The following is a 23871-nucleotide window of genomic DNA, read 5'->3' as shown; positions in this document are numbered from 1 at the left end:
TACTTCGGTGCTAGACTGGACTCCCTGTTTACTTTTATTCTTATTTTGACTGTCTTTAGTCTTACTGACACTTGCGTTCCTTTAGCATTCTCAAGAGCAGCATGCTTGTGTCTTTCATGTTGCCCTAATCCTATGGCAGTAGTAAATTTGAGGGGGCAGTTTTCACATTTGGAAGATCTCATCCATTAATTTTCTTTTCCCTCTTTACATTTAGAATAAATGGCAAGCCACTGATGGTAGCGGCTTTCCTAGTCATATTTGTTACATCTAACCCATACTGATTTTATACCCTAACACCTATTTATATGTTTCCTGAATTGTCCAGTTGTATTCTATAAATTTTGACAGAATTCACATTTTGAATTATCAACTGGATATTTTATGATCAAATCTAAATTTATCCTGGTTAGATATAGTTGGATTTATGACCATTGGCTCAATTGGAATATTTAATTCCTCGCTTCGAAGCTCTCTAATCAGACTAAAGCTTAAAAAAGCCCTTTAAAATTATAAAATGTCTTGGTTGTTAAAGACCAAGTCTAGAAGGGCTGACTGCTTTGACTGAATTGTTTCTCCACTCCGATTCTCAATGTTTAAAACGTTTTTCCCATGCTCGAGGAAACATGTATCGAGAACATATCCTGGGCCTCTTGTGTCTGTGTTTGGATGGACGACTATCTTTTTATGGCTATTACACTTTGTACTTGATGCCAGCACAAGCATATGTACGGGGCAGTTGTTTTCCTGGTTACCCACCCACCAGCAAAAAGGGAGAATTAAGCTCTAAAGCCATTCTACCAATAACAAGATAGAAGAACCATAGGGTCGCCAGCCATCTTGTATTTCTTCTGTGGTCATATTAGCCGACCTGGAATAAGTAATACTCCAGCAATGACTTGACTAAGATTAAAATCGCTCAATGCCAGTTAAAATCCAAACTCAAAATCCAAAGAAAGGTAAAAACAGCAATAAAACAGTTAAAACCAGTCATCCGTTAAAATGAGTTTTCTCACTCAGGTCGTTACCCGGGGGAACCACATGGTGGTTCGACCAACTTTACAAGAGATATGGGGCAGCACAGTGGCTCAGTGGTTAGCACTGCTGCCTCACAGCACCAGGGTCCCAGATTCAATTCTGGCCTTGGGCGACTGTGTGGAGTTTGTACATTCTCCCAGTGTCTGCATGGGTTTCCTCCCGCAGTCCAAAGATGTGCAGGTCAGGTGAATTGGCCATGCTAAATTGCCGATAGCGTTAGATGCATTAGTCAGAGAGAAATTGGACTGGGTGGGTTACTCTTCGGAGGGTCGGTGTGGACTTGTTGGGCTGAAGGGCCTGTTAGAAACAAATCTTAAAAAGTAAAAACACCTGTAAAGGTGACTACCCAAGCAAGTTGTTGGGAGACTGAACCTAAAACAGTAGTCACATCCCTCCCCACCCCTGCTACCAAACGGCTCTTGTTCATGCTTTTGCCCGCAACATCATCGTTCACTCATTCTCCGAATTCCAATCCCAATTTCTTGACACTATTTACTCACTTGAGAAACCACCCCACCTGCATCAAAAGCAACAATCATGTCACCCACATGCATCTTCCTGAAGTACAGAAAAAGCTGTGTCTTGGAGTCTGCACCAAAGCTACCAATAAAAAAAAAGCGTAATCCAAATTTCCTGTACTTAGGAATAATTACCCCAAGATCATCCTGTTCTAGTCTAGAGAGTGTCCGATCATTCATTAAATACCCTTTCATTGTTTCTTCCAAATATGAGGTATTGCTCTTATCAGGACTAAATGCCATCTGCCACTGGTCTGCCCATCTGACCAGCCTGTACCTTCTTGTAACCTACAACCATTTTCTTGCTCTACCAATCTTGGTGTTCTGCAAATTTGCTGAACATTCCCCCTACATTTTCATCAATGTATAAAAAAACAATAAGAGTTCCAGTATTTATCCTTGTGGTGCACCGTTAAACTCCAGCCTCCAACCACCACCCTTTGCCAGTTTCTGCTCCATTTCACCAAGTTTCCTTCAATTCTGCGCTTTAACCTTCAGTCTCCCATATGGGATCTTGTCAAAAACTTTGCCTAAAATCCAATAAGCTACAATCAACTTTACTTCCTTCATCTAAACACGATCACATTTTCAAAACATTCTTTGAAATTCACTAGGCACGACATGACTGGCAACTTTTTTTTTCAAATATAGCGGTTTATGTGAGGAATGAACTGCCAGAGAAAGTGGTAGATGCAGGTACAATTACATCATTTAAAAGACTTTTGGGTAAGTTCAGGAGTGAGAAAGGTTTGGAGGGATATGGGGGTTGTTTAGTTTGGGAACATAGTCAGCATGGACTGGTTGGACTGAAGGGTCTGTTTTTAAGCTGTAGAAATCTATGATCTCCCTTTGACAAAGCCATGCTGTTTATCCCTAATTAAACTAGGCATTTCCAAGTGGTATTAATTCTGAAGGAGTGAATTTTCTCCAACAGCTTCTCTATCACTGATGTGAGACTTTCCTGCTTGTAACTTCCTGGTTCATCTCTATCATAGATCTTAACAGGTGGAACCACAGTCACCATTCTCCAGTCCTCTGGCACTTTCCTTGTGGCCAGAGAGGAATTTTTTAAAAAACATTATGTTCAAGCTCCTGCTATTACCTGCCTTGCCTCCTCCAGCACTTTGGAATACGATTCACCTGCTTTTAAGTCTGACAGAGCCTACAATAACTCCCATTTCCCATGTCAAGCTGTGCAAGTTCCTCACAGTCCCCTTTTCCTGAATTCCATACCTATATTCTCTTTTTTCCATAGAAGACCAACACTCTTCCAGTGTCATGCAGCTTCACACACAGGTGGTCTCCTTGGTCCTTAATGGGCCCTATCTTCCTGGTTAAACTCTTCCCTTTAAAATATATAAAGAATTGGATTCTCCCTGATCCTGTTCACAAGTCCTTTTTTGTGCCCCCTTTTTTGCTCAAGTCCCCTCTAAGGCCACAGCTGATTTGCTCCCTTTGGACTTGCCTTATTCTTTCTCCAGTCCTGAGTTGTTCTGGGGAATGGCAGTTGTTCCCTGTGCTTTAACCAACACCTTTCTGAATGCCCCCCATTGTTCTGCTATATAAAACCTTGCCAGCAAGGTGGCGTTCCCAGTCTGCAGTGGCTAGATACCACCCTTAAGAAAAATCTGCCTTCCCACAATCCAAAACTATCTTTCGCACACCATCTTTGTCCAGGTGGAATTTTAACATATTGTCATCAGTATTGAACACTTGTCTGACTTTTGTTTTGCCAGAACTAGATCTAGCACTGCACCAGCCCTTGTTGGGCTTTCTACATATTGATATCAAAAACTCCCCTGGAGACCTTAAGAAATGCACCCCTCTAAACTCTCAACTCCCTAGTACAATTACCCAATTATTACTCTTACACCTGTGAACAGTCTACAGAATTTGCTCCTCCTCTAATTTTCCACTGACTCTTTTGGAGCTCTAATACACACCCTGTAAAGTATCTGCACCCTTAACATTCCTAAGTTCAGCCACAAAGCCTCATTTAAAGACCTTTCAAGAATATCATTTCTCCTTATTGCAGTAATGGACTCTAACAGCACCATTCTTTTTAAGAAAAGCACCCTCTGAGGATCATTGCAGGTCCAGCCCTTCCCTTAACCATTGGTGTGCTGGCAACAATATCATACTTCCAGCTGTCAACCCACATCATTAACTCAGTCTTAACTGTTACACCCTAAAGTAAAGACTATCCAGCCTCACTTTACTCTCTGGATACATAACGTAGCTGTGCTTACTGTTACTTGCCTCCTTTGTTGTAAGATGTGTCTCCGCTTCATTGATCTTCTGTGTCCTCTCCCCCTACCAGACTGGCTTAAACTATTCCCAAGAGCACTAGCAAACCGACCTAGCAAAGATGTTGATCCCAAGGTGGTTCAGATGCAGACACATGCCACCTTCCCGCCCCCACACAAAAAAAGTCCCAGCCATCCAGGAATCTGAACCACCCCCCCATCTTGCACCAAATTGTTCACTAATCAGTCCTATTCCTAAACTCGTTAGCACGTGACATTGGTTATGATCTCTGGTTACTCCCACTGAGGTTTTTTTTAAACCTACTGCCTAGCTTTGAATTCTTGATGCAAAACCTCATTCCTCACTTTGCCACATTTGTGGTACATGCGCATACAACATCCAACCCCCCCCCCCCCCCCCCTTTTAGGATGCCTTGCAATAATGACATCTGATTCTGGCACCAGGGAAGTAACACCATCCTGGAATCAATTCTTTGGCCTGTATGCTCTCCTGAAGAAAGAATTCCCTTTTTCCCAATTGCTCTTTTCTGCATCACATCCTGTACAATCCAAGCACTTGTAATATCAGAAGCTTGGCTTCAATTGCATTCCTCAGAAGGTATCAACACTCAGCTTCCAAAATGGAATACAGTTTAGTGAATGGGACGCCTACACTATCTGCATGTCCTTTATAGTGGTCACCATTCTGTTCTTTCCTCTAGCCCATTGAGCTGTAGTGTGACCACCTCTCTAAATGTACTATCCACATAACTTGGCTTCACAGATGCACCAGTGTCTCCAACTGCTGCTCAAGTTCAGAGACATGGAGCTCCAGCTTATACAGCTTCCTGCACGTGATCATCTAGGACACTGACAGCATCCAGGTCTCCCCACATGACAAGTTGGGGGAGTGGAGTGACAGAGGCAGGAGAGGGAGGACAAGCGCCTTGCACACATTCCAGCAGGAAAGTAGATCCCGATAAAAGGTAGTCATGTGCTCCCTGAATGCAACTAACCTGAACAGCCGATTGACCGTTTCAGAGCCCTTCAACCGATCTTGGAGGTTGCCTATAGACTTAAGTCCCTGAAGCGATTGATTTGACTGATGCCTGCTAACCACAATGGCAAGCTTCTTGCCTTTGTCTCTGCTAAAACTTTGAAGCTTGGTAAGACTGTTGAAGGGCAAAGTGCACAAGGCAACAAATCATGGGAGCATCCTGATAGGCCCACCAATGGCAATGGCAGCGAATGAACAGCTTGGAGATGCAACCTGATCCAGCATAATTGGGTGTATCTGAACGCACAATGTCCTTGCAGTAGCATTAAAGAGAAGTTGCCAGTGCAGCAGGATCTCAAAAGCTGATCCAAGATGTGCTGAGGATTCTTGTGTCAGATACTAAATGCTTATTGATGCAGGGTGCACGTGGCCAAGGTCCATGGAGAGTTGTTGAGCATCCACATTAGTTGACCACTATTTTCAAAGGATGAAAAAAGTCACCAGGTAGCTACTCTGACTTCTATGTTGAGATTTCTCGATGTCTGTCTTGTTTGGTGTTTAGTAGGTTAGTAAAATGTATAGAATGCGCTGATGAGCTACAATTCATGATATTCAACATCTGTTGGATGTTCAAGAGTTCTGTGAATATTCCGGCACATGCTGCAGACAGCATAATCGAAACTTGTTTTTGGTACTTGCAAGCAGCTGGTTTTCTGTATCTGCTTCTGTGCTGGCTGTTTGTTACACTGTTACAAAGAGAGTTTCATTCAGAGTTTTTGGATTTCATCTTGGACTTGGATTGCAAACAGTAGCAAGAACAAACCTAAACCTCCACACCAGTTGTTGATAGAGGGGTCCCCTGACATGTAAGAGGGAGTGAGGCTCATGGCTGTCTTTTATGTTCATTTATTACATAGATGGTCATATTTCAGTATTTTATTACTTAATACATGTTCATATTTAAGCAAATAGCTATTGTTGAGTCTTCAACGTTATTCAGCTGAATCTGAAAAAAGAACTGCTTGGATACATTTGTGATCCAAGACATTCAATAATTAATGGAGGCAAGTTCTACTGTTAGCAAGGTGCTTAACCTATAATCCCACAAATTAGCAATTCACCCTACCTGTAAAACAAAACAGGCCATGCCACTCAGTGAAAGCTTCATGTTGACATAGGCGCCTGTAAGATTCAATCCAAAAGAAAAACAAACTTTACATTAAACCCAAAATTTATATTTGTCAATTCAAGCGAATATCAAGTCCCACAAGTCCTTCACTAAGGAGTAAAGTTCAGGCAGCTCCAGAAGTCAAATGGTTCAATTCTTTCAGATTTTTAGATGGTGATGCTTGTAGGCAGAAATTGGTCTGGTTTTCAGGCAAATGCATGCATCTTCCAGAAAGATGCTTTGACAAGGCTTAATCTTTTAGACAGGCACAGTTGGCAGAGTCTAAAAAGTGTGGCTGGAAAAAGCACAGATCAGACAGCATCAGAGGAGCATGACAGTCAACACTTTGGGCATGAGCCCTTCAAAAGGCAGAGGGATTTCAAAATGATGTTGCCCATTGATGGATCATTAAGTTAATGAATATCTGTCTGGAGATAGATGGTTTTCAACACTTCTGCATGTATAAGGAATTTCAATTTATCTCGTTATCACTGCAGGTTTGGACACTGAATGTTTATGCTTTCTGTGCCTCGTTGTTTTGCAGCATGCCCACATCATGATTGGTGCAAAATTGCTCCAAAATGATTGTGTAGCTTTCTCCTTCTGTTATTTTATGGTTAGAAACTTGTAACCCATGATTAAAAAAGTACATTTTAAAGAAGTCTTTCAGTGTCCATGTTTAAACAAAAACAGGAAAGGGTAGTTTAAGCAATTTATAATATTCTAACTTTTCCTATAGAATTTGCTGTCAAAGGGTGATGCAAGTAAGTACATACAAAGATATTCAAATAGAAATAATATGGGCACTTAAGTGAAATATAGTTAGAGGACCAACAGGGATAGGAGTAGCAACTGGATGACTTGACAAGGATGGAGACTAACTTGATGGATCAAACAAATTATATTTGTAACATTTTTACTTGTGCTGAATTTTACTAGCCCTTTAGAAATGGGCTGGGAAACTGGCAAAATAGATATCTGTTGGCTGCCATGCAGAGCTCAAATTGTAGCATTGGGTAGCTAGTTATGGGCCTCTTATCATAACAGCCTGGCACTCTTTGGGCCCTTCAGCAATGCCAACCTGCACAGTATCCTAAATGACTCTCTCCCCACCAAAACAAGGTTTCCAGTCCACAGAACATCACTGACAGCAACAAGTGTCCAAGAAGGTAGAAGACAGAGGGTGGTGGTGGAGGGTTGTTTTTCAGACTGGAGGTCTGTGACCAGTGGAGTGCCACAAGGATCAGTGCGGGGCCCTCTACTTTTTGTCATTTACATAAATGATTTGGATGCGAGCATAAAAGAGGTACAGTTAGTAAGTTTGCAGATGACACCAAAATTGGAGGTGTAGCGGATAACAAAGAGGTGTTATCCTGACCCCCTCAGATTACAACAGGATCTGGACCAGATGGGCCAATAGGCTGAGAAGTGGCAGGTGGAGTTTAATTCAGATAAATGCACGGTGGTGCATTTTGGGAAAGCAAATCTTAACAGGACTTATACACTTAATGGCAAGGTCCTAGGGAGTGTTGCTGAACAAAGAGACCTTGGAGTGCAGGTTCATAGCTCCTTGAAAGTGGAGACACAGGTAGATAGGATAGTGAAGAAAGCATTTGGTATGCTTTCCTTTATTGGTCAGAGTATTGAGTACAGGAGTTGGGAGGTCATGTTGCGGCTGTACAGGACATTAGTTAGGCCACTGTTGGAATATTGCGTGCAATTCTGGTCTCCTTCCTATCAGAAAGATGTTGTGAAAATTGAAAGGGTTCTGAAAAGATTTACAAGGATGTTGCCAGGGTTGGAGTATCTGAGTTACAGGGAGAGGCTGAACATGCTGGGGCTGTTTTCCCTGGAGCGTCGGAGGCTGAGGGGTGACCTTATAGGGGTTTACAAAATTATGAGGGGCATGAATAGGATAAATAGACAAAATCTTTTCCCTGGGGTCAGGGAGTCCAGAACTAGAGGGCCTAGGTTTCAGGTGAGAGGGGAAAGATATAAAAGAGACCTAAAGGGCAACTTTTTCACCCAGAGAGTGGTACGTGTATGGAATGAGCTGCCAGAGGATGTGGTGGAGGCTGGTTGCAACATTTAAAAAGCATTTCGATGTGTATATGAATAGGAAGGGTTTGGAGGGATATGGGCCGGGTGCTGGCGGGTGGGACTAGATTGTGTTGGGATATCTGGTCGGCATGGACAGGTTGGACCGAAGGGTCTGTTTCCATGCTGTACATCTCTATGACTCTAAGATAAATATCGTGACTGTCAAATTAGAATGTACACACTTACTATCTTGTGTGGTCACCTTCAAGCTGCACATTGACATTCTGTTAAATACCTAAAGCTGTCCTGATACTTTAAAGACTCTAGCTCTATTTGCCTGATTGGTATTCTCCATGCTGAATGAAAAGAATTCATAAATACACCTAAACATCGCATCTGTGCAAACCTAGATAGACACACCTGGGCACTACAGTCCCAAGTTCATTATTTAGCGAAATGGGGAAGGAATAGTCTGATCCCCCAGTACTACAAACAGTCAGTAATTGTAAATTAGAAATGCAAGCAGCAAACTAACATGAAGAAATGTAATAGAATTCCTTTAAGCAAAGAAAAAAAACTTCTGTCTGACTGGGCTTTTTTAAAAAAAAAGTTATACTCTTAGAGCTGCCTGTTTAGAGATCTAATATACTAAAGCTACCACTATTATTGTATGACTACAAATGTGTGTATACTTGTAATTTACAACTCTCTCAAAGTATTTTAACGAGGTTGGCCAGGTTTCCCCTTCTACTCGACACATTAAATGGTAACTTTTACATTAGTTTGCTTAAAAATACTTTCATTTGGGTCTCCTTTTTCAAGGGTTGTCTCAAAGTATAGATTCTCCTGTCTTTTTTCATCACGACCCAATAATTCTCACAGGACCTATCATTATTTTATCTGGTGACTCTGCACAAAGGCCACAAGTCTGGCTATGGAAGTCTGATGTGCAGGTGCCAGTTGGCAGCAAAGAAAAACAACTTCTGTCAACCAGGACAGAAACTGCAGATGGTATAGGGAAATTACCTCATGAAAGACAGATGGATAGTACAGTTGGGGGAACAAAGGACAATCATAAAACATTTGTTATGACTAACAAGTAGCCTAGTTAATGATGGAGACAGTCTGAGCTGATCAGTATATTCAATGATCAGAGGAGGATGACAGAGACAAATAAGATTGAGTAAGAATGAGGCCATGGCGTGTTTTAGCTTAAGAATGCAAGGGAGTTTCTTTTAATGACTTGGTAAAGCCATGATTGAATTTCACACAAAATCAAATCCAAATAGATGCTGTCTTTAGTGAGTAAAACTAGTATAAAAAATGTACTTCGATAGAGACAGTAAGATTCACCAGAGAATCAAAAACTTCTGTTCTAACTTGCAACATGCAAACACAAGTTGTAAGTGCAGCCGCAAGACAGACTTTATTTGATCGCCCAAGGTTAAGTAAAAAGAGAAGCTGTTCCAATTTATCAGCTTTGTCAAAGAATTAACATTAGATGTAACTATAACTTCACATAATTAAATATTTTGGAATTACAAATTTTTTTAACAATTGATAAAAATTGGTATCATTTTGGATCTCAAAAGGTGATTAAGGACCATAAATCAAAAAAATTTGAGTGTCATTAGTGGTAAGGAAGTATCCAATTTATTGGCAATTAATGTGATGCAGCTGGCAAGTGTCTGGGAAACAGCATATAATCAGAATTGGAATGGGATTGATTAAGGTGCTTTGTAAGATCAAGAATAGGTGATAAAGTGTTTGGCAAACATTGAGATCATGGAAGTCGGGCTATCCATTGAGTTTGTCCAATAGTGATTGTACATTTATACCTTTCGATGTGAAAATTTCTTGTATATTGTTTGAGGACATGAGAAAATAGTGGTTGTAGGTGCTGTTACTTTGAGGTTTTTCCAATGGTGGAGCAGATGTCCTTGCTCTGGGCTAGTAATGACTGTTTTTAACAGTGTTTTGCATTGATTTTCTTCTTTAAAGTTCCAAAAACAAAAACATTAGTTGGGAGGAAAGAGCAGTAGATGAAGTTTCAGGAGAGTGGCCACATGGTAAGGTTGGAGACTAAAGAACTCTCCAGGTTTTCGTGATCAAGAAGCAAACAGTGCACTTTCATAGTTAACTGACTGTGAAAGTGCAAGGGTCTCAGGATAGGTGGGGGTGTGGGAGGTTTACTGACATCTGTCTCTTGATTAACTTTTAAAATCAACGTAAGTATTAAATTATTCCAGAGCAATGTTTCAAACAAAGATTGTGCTAATGCTATGTGACAAAAAATAAAATTGTGGTATTTGTCTTTGTTCTTTTCTCAGTCTGTAGATTACAGGGCAGAGATGGCTTTTAGTAGAGTCTGTGCTCTTCTGGTCAGGTGTGGAAGATTAGGTTGTATTTTAGTGCTCCTGGAGATATGTCTGCAAGTAGTGTGTTTGGTTGCGAATCCAATCATATCGCAGGAAGTGGCAGTTAGAGGCAATAAGGAATTTACAGGAGCCAGGGGATGTGATGGATAGTAGTTTCAGGAAGGTTAAAAACACCAAAAATATTGCCAGGTAGACAGGTTGCCATGAAGGTAGGAAATGTAGACAAGTAGTGCAGGATTCTCCTGCGGCTATCCCATCTAAAACAAGTATGCTATTTGGATACTGTACGAAGTGAAGGCCTCAGGGGAACATAGCACTGACAGCCAGATTTCTGGTACTCTGACCGGATCTACTTTAAAGAGGAATATATCAAATTCCAAGCAACTTTGATAGGGGACACTAGTCAGGGGCACAGACAGACGCTTGTGGCAGTTAGAGACTGAAGTGTGTTGCTTTCCTAGTGCCAGGGTTAAGGATGCTGGAGGGTGCAGAATATTCTGAAAGTAGAGACTTACTGGCAGAGGCTGTTGTACATAGAGATGTACAGCATGGAAACAGACCCTTCGGTCCAACCTGTCCATGCCGACCAGATATCCCAACCCAATCTAGTCCCACCTGCCAGCACCCGGCCCATATCCCTCCAAACCCTTCCTATTCATATACCCATCCAAATGCCTCTTCAATGTTGCAATTGTACCAGCCTCCACCGCATCCTCTGGCAGCTCATTCCATACACGTACCACCCTCTGGGTGAAAAAGTTGCCCCTTGAGTCTCTTTTATGTCTTTCCCCTCTCACCCTAAACCTATGCCCTCTAGTTCTGGACTCCGCGATCCCAGGGAAAAGACTTTGTCTATTTATCCTATCCATGCCCCTCAAATTTTGTAAACCTCTATAAGGTCACCCCTCAGCCTCCGATGCTCCAGGGAAAACAGCCCCAGCCTGTTCAGCCTCTCCCTATAGCTCAAATCCTCCAACCCTGGCAACATCCTTGTAAATCTTTTCAGAACCCTTTCAATTTTCACAACATTTTTTCCGATTGGAAGGAGACCAGAATTGCATGCAATATTCGAACAGTGGCCTAACCAATGTCCTGTACAGCCGCCACATGACCTCCCAACTCCTGTACTCAATACTCTGACCAATAAAGGAAAGCATACCAAACGCCTTCTTCACTATCCTATCTACCTGTGACTCCACTTTCAAGGAGCTATGAACCTGCACTCCAAGGTCTCTTTGTTCAGCAACACTCCCCAGGACCTTACCATTAAGTGTATAAGTCCTGCTAAGATTTGCTTAGGTAGAACAAAAAAAAAGGGATGAGGTTCTGCAGACAATATAGGAGATTAGCAAAACCTCCTGGTGCCATGTGATAGTGAAAACAGGATTAGGAGGGCAGAGCAGAAGAATATGTAGCTAAGGAACTGGTAATGGGAAAGGATTCAGATTTTAGACCATTAGGATATCTTTGGGGTAGAACTGACCTGAATAAGGAGGGCAGGTTGCACCTGAATTGGAAGGGGACCAATTATCATTCATAAATCTCCTAATTCACAAAGGTATGTGGGAGGCTTTAAACTTTGGGCTGTATGGACCCAGAGATATTGAGAAAAGATGCAAGTCTGAGGCTAATACAGTAGATATGGGGAGCAAGTTAAATGGTAAAGGCAGACAAGAGCATGACAGAGAACAAAAGTAAGACTGATAAATTCAACTGCATTTATTTTAATGCAAGACATCTGACAGGTAACGCAGGTGAACTTAGGGCATGTGTGAGAACATGGCTGAATACCATAGCTATTACAGAAATGTGGCTCAGGAGGAAGCAGGACTGGCAGATTTATGTTCTGGGAAATTGATGCTATAACAGTGATAAAAATGAAGTGTAAAGAGGAGGGTGAGTGGCATTTTTGATTAAGGATAACATTTTGGTTGTACTGGAAGCTATTCTGGGGCATACATCCAGTGAAGTTATTTGGGTGAAACTGAGAAGTAAGTGCTATTAAGTGCTATTATTGGGATTGTACTATGCTCCCTTCCACCAGCAGCTCCTCTCCCCCCCCCCCCCCCCCCCCCCCCCCCCCCCCCGCCTTTGTCAGCAGGAAATTGAGAAGCAAATTTGTAAGGGAGATCACAGTTATCTGTAAGAGGGTCATAATGGGAGGGGATTTTAACTTTTCAAACACGCTTGGTCTATCATAGTGTTAAGGGCTTAATTGGAGTGGAACTTATCAAGAGTATTTTCTTATTGAATATGTGGATGCGCCTACTAGAGAAGGAGCAACACCTGACTTTTTCTTCGGAAATAACAGGACAAATGACCATGCTGTCAGTGGGGAAGTACTTTTGGGGGCCAGTGATCATTATTATGTTAGTTTTAAAGTAGTTATGGAAAAGGATTGACTGGATTAGAAAAAAAGTTAAGCTTAAATTGGAGGAAGGCCAATTAAAATAATATTAGGCAGGAACTTTCAAACATTGATTGGGAGGGGCTGTTCACAGGTAAAGGTGAGGATCTAAAATTTGAATTTAGACAACATGTACATTTTTATTTACCACAAAATGATTTCTCAATTTAAAATAATACTATAAAATGGCCTGTGAACCTGTACTGCCGATTTGCAGAATTAAGCTGAAATTGAAAGATAAGAGGACAATAGAGTTTTCATAAAATGAATACTGACACATTAATTGACTATTTGAACTAACCTTGAACTGATATATAGCATGACAATTTACATAAATAAGATATACTTTCCAAAGAATACCATATTACAGTTGATTGGACTTTTCTTGTGATTAAGAACCCTTTCCCAGAGAATATCATTGGATTAACTTGCTGTAAATCATGTCAACTTATGTGATTGGTCTTTGTAATTAAGGCTGTACTATTTCTTAAAAAACATAAATGTGTAACTTTCAAATGTAATTTGGCAACTTCACCACAGAACACAGAAGCTCCAACCTCTGTTGCTGGTTAGAATTGCGTCAATGTACCTTTAATTCAATAAACTACTGACCCTTGCTTTTGAACAGACCGCATTTGTCTATTCTTTTGACCGATCTCGAACCAAGAGGCCCCTCTTGAGGGGTCATAGATCTTCAAAGGCACAGTTTGAAAGTGGGAGACCTTTGTTCTTGTTAGTGTGAAGAGCAAGGCTAGTAGGTATAAGGAATGCTGAATGGTTAGAAAAATTGAGGTTCTGACTAAGAATAGGGAGGCATGTGTCAAATGTTGACAGCCAGAATTGAGTCCCTAAAAGAGTACAAGGGCAGTTGGAGGAGTATACTTAAGAAGGAAATTAGGAGGGCACAAAAGGGATGCGAGATAGATTTGGTAAATAGGATAAAAAGAGAATCTTAAAAGTGATTCTACAAATACATTGAAGGGCAAAAAAAAGTGAAACTGGGAAAAGAACAGGGCCATTTAAAGAACAATGAAGTCATCTGTATGTCGAACCACAGGTGATGAGAGCGAGAGAGAGCGCGAGATTGACAAAATAAATACTGTATTTACTGTGGAGAACAACAAAAGCTAGGGAAATAAACGGTTGTTCTGAAAAGTTTCCATATTTAAGAAGAAGTGCTGAAGTTCACAAAAAGTAGATAATCCCCAGGATCTGATCTGCTGTCCCAGAACTTGAGGGAAGAGATTGCCGGACCCCTCACAGATATTGACGACCACAGATGAGGTGCCAGAAGACTGCAGGGTGACTAATGTGGTGTCATTGTTTAAGAAATGTGGTAAGGAAAAGATAGACAACTTGATGTCATTGGTAAATAAATTGTTGGAGGGGACGGTGAAGGACAGGAATCAGAAAGGCAAGGACTGATTAGGAATAGTCAACATGACTTTGTGCATGAAAAATAGTGCCTCACTTGCTTAAGTTTTTCCTTGAAGAGGTAACAAGGAATATTGATGAAGGCAGAGCAGATGCTATCTCTACAGACTTCAACAAGACACTAAAATAAGTACACAGACTGAGTAGCAAGGTTAGATTATGTGGAATCCAGGGAAAGCTAGTCAAATAGGTAAAAATTAGCGTGAAGATAGGAGACATAGGGTGGTGGTTGAGGGTTGTTTTTCAAACTGGAGGCCTGTGACCAGCTGCGTGCTGTAAGGATCGGTATTGCGTCCGCTGCTCTACATTTATACAAGTGATTTTGACATCAATATGGAGGTACAGTTAGTAAGTTTGCAGATGACACCAAAAATGATGATGTAGTGGACAGTGAAGAAGGTTACCTCAGACTACAATGGGGCCTTGATCAGGCGAGCAAAGGACTGAGGAGTGACAGATGGAGTTTAATTTAACTAAATGGGAGATGTTGCATTTTGGTAAGGCAAACCAGGGCAAGACTATACACTTAATGGTAGTCCCATGGGAAATGTTGCTAAAGGTCATCGGGTGCTAATAAATATTCCTTGAAAGTGGAGTCACAGGTAGATGGACTGGTGAAGGAGGAGTTTGTCATGTTTGCCTTCATTGGTCAGTGCATTGAGCCTAGAAATTGGGAGGTCATGTTGCAGCTGTATGGGACATTAGAGTATTCCCAAAGTGGTCAAACCATTCAATTCTGGCCTTCTTACTGTAGGAAAGATGGTAAAATTTTTAAAGGGCTCAAAAGAGATTTAATAGGGTGTTGTGGGATTGGATAGCTTGAGCCACAGGGAGAGGCTGAATAGCCTGGGATTTTCCCTAGAATGTGGACGGCTGAGGTGTGACCTCAGAAGGTGTATAAAATCATGAGGGACATAGGGTGAATAGGCAAGGTATTTTTCCAGGATAGGGGGGTCCAAAACTGGAGAGTATAGGTTTAAGATGAAAGGGGAAAAAAAAGAAAAAAAAAGACCTAAGGGACAGCTTCTCAGTGGTGTAAGGACAGAACTAGTTGCCAGATGTGGTACTGGGTAAAATTACATTTTAAAAAGGCATCTGGATGGGCACATGAACAGAACAGGGTTTAGAGAGATATGCCACATGGGACCAGATCAATTTAGGGTACCTGGATCTAGGTTTGCTCACTGAGCTGACATGTTCATTTTCAGACATTTTGTCACCATACTAGGTAACATCTTCAGTGAGCTTCCGGACAAAGCATTGCTAATGATTCCTGCTTTCTATTTATATGTTTGGTTACTTTGGGTTGGTGATGTCATTTCCTGTTCTTTTTCTCAGGGGGTGGTAAATTGGGTCCAAGTCAGTTGATCGAGTTCTGGTTGGAATACCATGCTTTTAGGAATTCTCGTGTGTGTGTGTCTCTGTTTGGCTTGTGTTGGATGTGTTGTCACAGTTGAAGTGGTGTCCTTCCTCATCTGTATGTAAGGATATTAGTGAGAGGGTCATGTCATTTTGTGGCTAGTTGATGTTCGTGTATCCTGGTGGCTAGTTTTCTGCCTGTTTGTCAATGTAGTGTTTTTTTTATAAAACAGTTCTTGCATGGTATTTTGTAAATGACATTAGTTTTGATTGTTGTCTATTTAGGGTCTTTCAAGTTCATTAGCTGCAGTTTTAGTATGTTGGTGGGTTTATGGGCTACCATGATGCCAAGGGGTCTGAGTAGTCTGGCAATCATTTCAAAGATGTCTGATGTAGGGGAGAGTGGCTAGGGTTTCTGGATGTGTTTTGTCTGCTTGTTTGGGTTTGTTGCTGAGACATCTGCAGACTGTGTTCATTGGGTACCCATTGTTTTTGAATACACTGTATTGGGGATTTTCCTCTGCTCTGCATAGTTCCTCTGTGCTGCAATGTGTGGTGGCTTGTTGGAATAATGTTCTGATGCAGCTTCGTTGGTGGATGTTGGGGTGATTGCTTTTGTAGTTCAATATTTGGTCAGTGTGTGTTGTTTTCCAGTAGACGCTGATTTGAAGTTCCCCATTGGCTGTTCGCTCTGTGACAGTTACAAAGTACCATGCAAGAACACTACATTGGACAAACAGGCCACCAGGATACATGAACATCAACTAGTCACAAAAATGACACGACCTTCTCATTAGTATCCTTACATACAGATGAGGAAGGACACCACTTCGACTGTGACAACACATCCATCCTTGGACAAGTCAAATAGAGACACATACAAGAATTCCTAGAAGCATGGTATTCCAACCATAACTCTATCAACAAACACATTGACTTGGACCATAAGACATAGGACTGGAAGTAAGGCCATTCGGCCCATCGAGTCCACTCTGCCATTTAATCATGGCTGATAGGCATTTTAACTCCACTTATCCGCATTCTCCCCGTAGCCTTTAATTCCTTGTGACATCAAGAATTTATCAACCCGATCTACCACTCCCTGAGAAAAAGAACAGGAAATTACATCACCAACCCAAAGAAACCCAAACATATAAATAGAAAGCAGGAATCATCAGCAATGCTTCGTCTGGAGGCTCACTGAAGATGTTATCTAGTACTGTGACGAAACGTCTGAAAATGAACCTTTCAGCTCAGCAAGCAAACTTACATCCAGAACCTCAACCCGAGCTGCAAATCTTCTCAAAACTCACTAATTTTGGGTATCTGGTTAGCGTGGATAAATTGGACCAAAGGGTCTGTTTCTGTACAACACCATAATGGAGAATGTAGCTTACAATGACAATGCTACATGTAATCACCAATACAAATATGCTATACATGGCTGAAAGATACACAGTTTCTTGTAGAAACTGTTTCCAAGGACTTCTCCCACTCCGCAATGATGAAGGGCTAAGTAAAGATTTGTGCTGCTAAACACAAACTCAAGACTCCAGAAATCTCTCAAAAAGTACCAGCATGACCTGTGGTGACTGGAAAGCTGTAGCAGCACGCTGAACAGGGAATGAGGGAAGTTCAAGAACAGAGCATGAGAAGATTTGCTTGGTTTGAAGCCCTCCAACATAACTTACCAAAAAGTGATACTTAACCATATTTCTGATTCTAGTTAGATTCAGCCCAAGATATTTAATAGAGAAGAATCAGATTTTGTCGGAAAATAGAGTTTTCACAAAAGACAATTGTTGTTCGTTCATTAAAACAGAACTGTGTCACTTAAAGAGGGAGAAGTATTTCTTGGAAGATCAAAACTTTAAGAAATGTTGGAGACTAAAAATAGTACATCATAAGGTATCTTGTTAAAATCCTCATTTGATTTTAAATAAAAGTCAGTTTTGATTCAGAGTTGTGAACTGGGAACTGTGAGCTGAAGGTGACTTGTGGAATTGCAGAAATAGCCTGTGGTCAAAGAAAAAGAACAGACTAAGCAAACGTAAACTTGTTTACTTGCAAGTCCAGACCTTGAAGTTAATTGCAGACTGATTCTTGATTAAAAAAGGACTTCTGCAGACACAGCAACCCTTGGAAGAGCTTGTTGTTGAAACAAATAGACGTTGGCTATGAATGAGATTAATACCTGGGTTCTTGCAAGTCTGCAAGAATCAAAAAGATGACAGATATTGAATAGTAATTGACGTCTTGGAAGAGAACAGTCTCTGGGTGGGATCATTGTTGAAGCATTTTAAAACAAAAGTATTTTCTAGGAAGAATTGGGCTGATGATACTGCATAAATTTTGAAAGCATAACCAACTTTTGGAAGCAGAGGGCAGGCAGGAGTGTTAGAAATAGTACCACCTATACCTGAATGAACTGAAAGGGGACCCTGATCAACATTCCCAGAAAAGCTTCTATGCCTGTGAAACAATGTGCCATGAAAGCCATTTATGTAATCTGATCAGGTTTGGTTTTTCCTTTACCACTTAATGGGTCTATGTGAATGGAGGTGAAAATAAAGAATAGTTTTCAAACAGATTTTATTTAGACTAGGAGAAAAAAAAAGTGAGGACTGCAGATGCTGGAGATCAGAGTCAAAAAGCACAGCAGTGGAAAAGCACAGCCAGTCAGACAGTGTCCAAGGAGCAGAAGAATTGATACTGAGCATAAACTTTTCTCTTAGGAATATGTGGATGGAGAAGAACATAGTAGGAATGTGATCGGTCGAAGTACCTAGAAAAAATTAAGGGCTTCCCCTAAGTTAATAGCAGTTTCTGTATGTAACTGCATATGATTGAATTACAAAAATGCTGTCAGTTGTACAGGAGTAATAAGCACCAACAGTTACTAAAAACCAGTTTTGGTCAAACATCCAGGTCTCAGAATTGAGGTGTAGATCAGTCAGGATCTAACTGAATAATGACAAAAGGTCCAGGCCTCTGTGAAGAACAATGCAATCATCCAGTAGCTGATGTGGGATATAAATGAATTAATGTTATTTCTGCAACTATAAATTCTGATACAGAACAGGAATGAGAAAATATATATTCAGCAAAAAGAAAGGATATGTTAGCATAAGACGTGATTACAGAACAATGGTGGATGTATGGGCAAACAGGAAAACATCTGTTTCCCCACTTGCACGGAGACACAGGAACAAACCCTAATCAAAGAGGTCAAAGTGGCCTCTGGATGGAAATAGATGCTGATAGAAGAAAAGATATGCCTAATCAATAACCTACAGTAGACTGACGTCAAACACCCTTATGGGAGTCAGAGATAAGAGTTTGTCACGGACAAGACAGGATAAACAGAAGTTGTGGGATAAGTCTTAAGGAAATAAGTGACGTAAGTGAAGCAGAGACAAATAGTGGAATGAGACAAAAATATGGGAATTTAAAATGTATAAATTGCGAGAGTTGATTGGGGTTTGGTGTGTATTTGTCATTGCCTTTCTAGGCATCATACATTACACTCACCTGTAGGTGTACAAATAAAACGACGCTGCTGTTTCAGATATTTGGTCTCGGACTGAAATTATTGATGTGAGTGGGCTTTGTTTCTCACAATTGGGGGCTCGTGTCCGGGATTTTCTTCCATCACCGGGGGGGAGTGGCTGGCCTTGGACACTGGGAAGATGCGTCCCGTTCCCCATTGAGGAGCGGTCTCGTGTCCCGGTTTGGTCTGCTCCCTTGGGTGACTGATGTGAATCCTATAAGAGAGACATCTGAATCAGACAGTGATAGGAGCTCGATAGAAGATACCGTGACAAAAGGGGCCAGGCAACACTGTGCACAGACCAAGGTAAGAAAACAGTCTTTTCAGTATTGCCTTGGTGGCCGGGAAAAGAGGAATTTACTCGCTGAGGGACTAGCGAGGGCCCCGGGAAAATGGGGGGTAGGCAGAGTAGCTGTCACGGAGTAAGGGACGGAAAAGTCCCTGGAAACATTCCTCCTGAAAGTCCGTTGGGGAGGATGTTGCGGGATTGGACAAGTAATACTTGTACAAGGGCAAAAGATAAAAAGAAAATGATTAAATATTGTTGTTTAGTATGGACCAAAGAACCAATCCTTCGTCCGTCTGTCTTCTGGCCAAAGTATGGTTCGAACGAGGATTGGGTCTGTCAGTATTTAGGGTTGTATGTGAATGGAAAACAACCTTTTAGCCAAGAGGAGGCGGATTATGTGTCCTATTGGAAGGACAGTTTGGGAATGATGTTAGTAAAGACAAAGGATTCCCCCTCTGCCCCACCTAGTCCCTGGGATCCTCTTAACTGTTTGCCCCCCCCGTACCATAAAATCAGGTTAGGTGAACAAGGGGAAGGAGGACAGACAGACAGACAGGGAACAGATGATTCACAAGAAGAGGACGAAGGGACAGGGGCTGGGGATGTTGTTGTTCCTGACGCTCAATCCTCAGCAAAAGAAAGGGAAGCTACAGTAGATGTAGAGGAGGCCTCCGAAGAATCTAAATCAAAGTCTAAGGGGGGAAAACAAAAGAAAAAGGGGAAAAACGTAATGACTTATCCTCCTCGGGAGGTACCCATAGGGGACAAAGAGATTGGGTTTGTAAGTGCCCCCCTCACCAGTGGGGAGGTCAGAACATTTAAAAAGGAAATGAAGGTCCTGGTTGAGGATCCGGTGGGATTGTCCGAACAAATTGATCAATTTTTGGGGCCCAGTCTATATACCTGGGCTGAATTAATGTCTATTTTGAATAAACTATTTACTGGGGAGGAAAGGGGACTTATACGAGGAGCTGCTATTAAAATATGGGATAGGGAACACCCGATTGGAGATGGGGATGCTGGACAGGGAGAGGTGAAGTTTCCCCTCAGAGACCCCCAGTGGGAAAACCAAAACCCAGAGCATAGAGAAGAAATGAGGGAATTGAAAGACCTGATTCTAAAAGGAATAAGAGAGGCAGTTCCGAAGTCACAGAATTTGATTAAAGCCTTTGAAATTAGACAGGAGAAAGATGAGACTCCCTCAGCTTTCTTGCAAAGATTAAGGGACTCAATGCGGAAATACTCTGGAATGAACCCTGAGGACCCAGTGGCACAGGGTCTTTTGAAAGTACATTTTGTGACAAAAGCATGGCCAGACATACAGAGAAAGATACAGAAGATATCTGGAGCGAAAAACCATTAGATGAATTGTTGAGAGAGGCACAGAAAGTATTTGTAAAGAGGGAGGATGAGAGACAAAACCAGAAGGTGAAAATGATGGTAGCTACAGTGGATGAGGTAATTAAGAGGAGAATGGAACCGATAGTGGGCAACCGGAGCGGCGGGAGGCAGCATGTCGGACAGAGAGGAAGAGGAAGAGGGAGAGGACAAGGGGGAACATTTGATAGAGGGTTTGAGCGACAGGGGCAGAGATGGAAGTCTCTACAGGCAGGATGCTATTATTGTGGAAAGATAGGGCATTTTAAGCGGGGGTGTCCTGATCTACAAAGGGAAGAAAGGGCAATTCCGCTTATGAATTATGATGAAGAATAGGGGTGTCAGGGGTTCCTGCCCTCGGGGGCCCACCAGGAACCCTTGATAAACTTGGAGGTGGGACCCTGTAGGGAAGAGGTAGTCTTCCTAGTAGATACGGGGGTGGCACGGTCATCGCTAAATTTTAAACCAAAGAAAGTAGAAATGTTAACACGGTCAATTACTGTTTCAGGGGTGAAAGGGGAAGGATTTACTGTTCCACTATTTGAACCTATGATGATAGAAAGTCCTAAAGGTAGGGTTACAGGGGAACTGCTTATATCCCTGATATAGGAAGTAACTTACTGGGGAGAGACTTAATTATCCTTTTAGGACTGGAGATTGGAATTCAAGAAAAAGAATTAGTTGTACAACTGGCAATGTTGATAGAGGACGCAGAGAGAGAGATAGACCCTATAGTATGGGCTAGAGAAGGGAATCGTGGAAAACTACAGATCCCTCCCCTTACAATAAATTTAAAACGAAAAGGAGACGTTATCTGTGAACGACAATATCCTATTTCCATAGAAGGTAAACGAGGACTGCAGCCAGTAATTGAGGGACTGATTAGAGATGGACTATTGGAACCATGTATGTCTCCTTATAATACCCCAATTCTACCAGTACGGAAATCTGATGGAACTTATCGATTGGTGCAGGATTTGAGAACATTAAATCGGATAGTACAGGTCAGGCACCCAGTGGTGCCAAACCTCTATATGTTATTAAGAAAGATCCCTCATGACCACAAATGGTTTAGTGTGATAGATTTAAAGGATGCCTTTTGGGCTTGTCCCTTGGCGGAGGAAAGTAGGAATTTGTTTGCCTTTGAATGGGAGGATCCCAAGACAGGGCGGAAACAGCAATACCGGTGGACTGTGCTCCCCAGGGGTTTACAGAATCCCCAAATTTATTTGGACAGAAGTTAGAACAAATATTGGAGAAATTTAGCAGCCCCAAGGGGACTACCCTGTTGCAGTATGTAGACGACCTCTTAGTATCAGGAATAAGAAGAGAAAGAGTAGTAGAAGCCACTAACAAATTATTGAATTTTCTGGGCCAGCAGGGCCTGCGAGTATCTAAAAACAAATTACAATATGTGGAGCAAGAAGTAAAATACTTGGGACATTTAGTGAGTGAGGGTAAGCGAAAGATAAGCTCGGAGCGGATAGAGGGAATAGTGGGGATGCCACTGCCCAGCACTAAACGAGAGTTACGCAAATTTTTGGGTCTAACGGGATATTGCAGATTGTGGATAGATTATATGCTTAGAAGATTAGGAAATTATATCTCAAACTAATAGAGGGGGAGCCAGAACATCTAAATTGGAATGATGAGGAAAAAGAACTAGTCGAGAAACTCAAAAGAGATTTGATTCATGCCCCCGTGTTAGCCTTACCTTCCCTAGATAAACCCTTCCACCTCTTTGTCACCGTAGATAAGGGAGCGGCTTTGGGAGTATTAACCCAGAGGTGGGGAGGGATGAAACAACCAGTAGCATATCTTTCAAAGCTATTGGATACAGTATCCCGAGGGTGGCCTGAGTGTGTGCAGGCTGTGGCTGCCACTGCACTGTTGGTGGAGGAAAGCAGAAAGCTTACATTTGGGGGAGCCCTAATAGTAAGCACTCCACATCAAGTGAGAACAATCCTAAACCAAAAAGCTGGGCGATGGTTGACAGACTCAGGGATTTTGAAATATGAGGCGATACTGATAGAAAAGGATGATTTAGTGCTAGTCACCAACAATTGTTTAAATCCAGCTGCTTTTCTTTGGAAAGGGGAAGGAGACTCTCCTCAGAATCCAGGGCACGACTGCCTTGACATTATAGAATACCAAACTAAGGTCCGCATGGACCTGAGAGATGTTCCACTTCATGCAGGGGCTAGACTTTTTATAGACGGGTCATCCCGGGTGATTGAAGGGAAAAGGCATAATGGGTATGCAGTTGTAGATGAGACAAAGAGTAGTGTGGTGGAGGCAGGAAGGTTGCCAAATGGGTGGTCAGCTCAGACCTGCAAACTCTATGCATTGGAGAGAGCCCTTAGGGCATTAGAAAATAAAGAGGGAACAGTATACACTGATTCTAAATATGCATTTGGTGTTGTGCACACGTTCGGAAAGATATGGCAGGAAAGAGGACTGATCAATAGCCGGGGGAAGGAATTAGTTCATGAAGAATTGATTAAACGGGTCTTGGAATCTTTATTACTCCCCTGAGAGATAGCCGTAGTGCACGTAAATGGTCATCAGAAAGGAAATGAACCAGAGGTTAGGGGAAATAGATTAGCTGATGAAGTGGCTAGGGAAGCCGCCCTGAATCCACAAGAAGTGGTGATTCATTCCCTAATACCTACTGTCCCAGGTCCTAGGGAAACTCCTATATTTACTGAAAGAGAAGAAAGAGAATTGAGAGATTTAGGGGCTACAAAGACAGCAGACGGGCATTGGAAGTTACCTGATGGAAGGGAAATGTTAAACAAAATGACGATGCGGGAGATTATGGCTGTCCTACACCAAGGCAGTCACTGGGGAGTACAAGCAATGTGTGATTTAGTTCTTAGGGAATATGGATGTAAAGGGATATATACCATTGCTAAACAAATATGTGAGGGATGCATAATATGCAGAAAGGTAAATAAAAAAGTTCTGAGAAAACAGGCCCAGGGAGGAAGAGAGACCCAGGATTGAGACCCTTCCAGAGTAGACAAGTAGATTATACTGAACTGCCTAGAGTAGGAAGACTAAAATATATGTT

The 23871-nt window shown here is 41.8% G+C and overlaps 1 protein-coding gene across 3 annotated transcripts in view; it reads left to right on the top strand.

The window, feature by feature from the left end:
* Positions 1 to 23871, top strand: part of rbm46 (RNA binding motif protein 46) — a 350512-nt gene that overhangs the window by 197647 nt on the left and 128994 nt on the right. The gene's annotated exons all lie outside the window — the stretch shown is intronic.

This window comes from Chiloscyllium plagiosum, unplaced genomic scaffold (genome assembly GCF_037043375.1).
Source record: "Chiloscyllium plagiosum isolate Xiang-an unplaced genomic scaffold, Cpla_swu_hap1 HiC_scaffold_36, whole genome shotgun sequence".
Classification (NCBI taxonomy): Eukaryota; Metazoa; Chordata; class Chondrichthyes; order Orectolobiformes; family Hemiscylliidae; genus Chiloscyllium; species Chiloscyllium plagiosum.
Note: the sequence above shows the minus strand (reverse complement) of the source record. Positions and strands in the feature narration are given on the sequence as shown.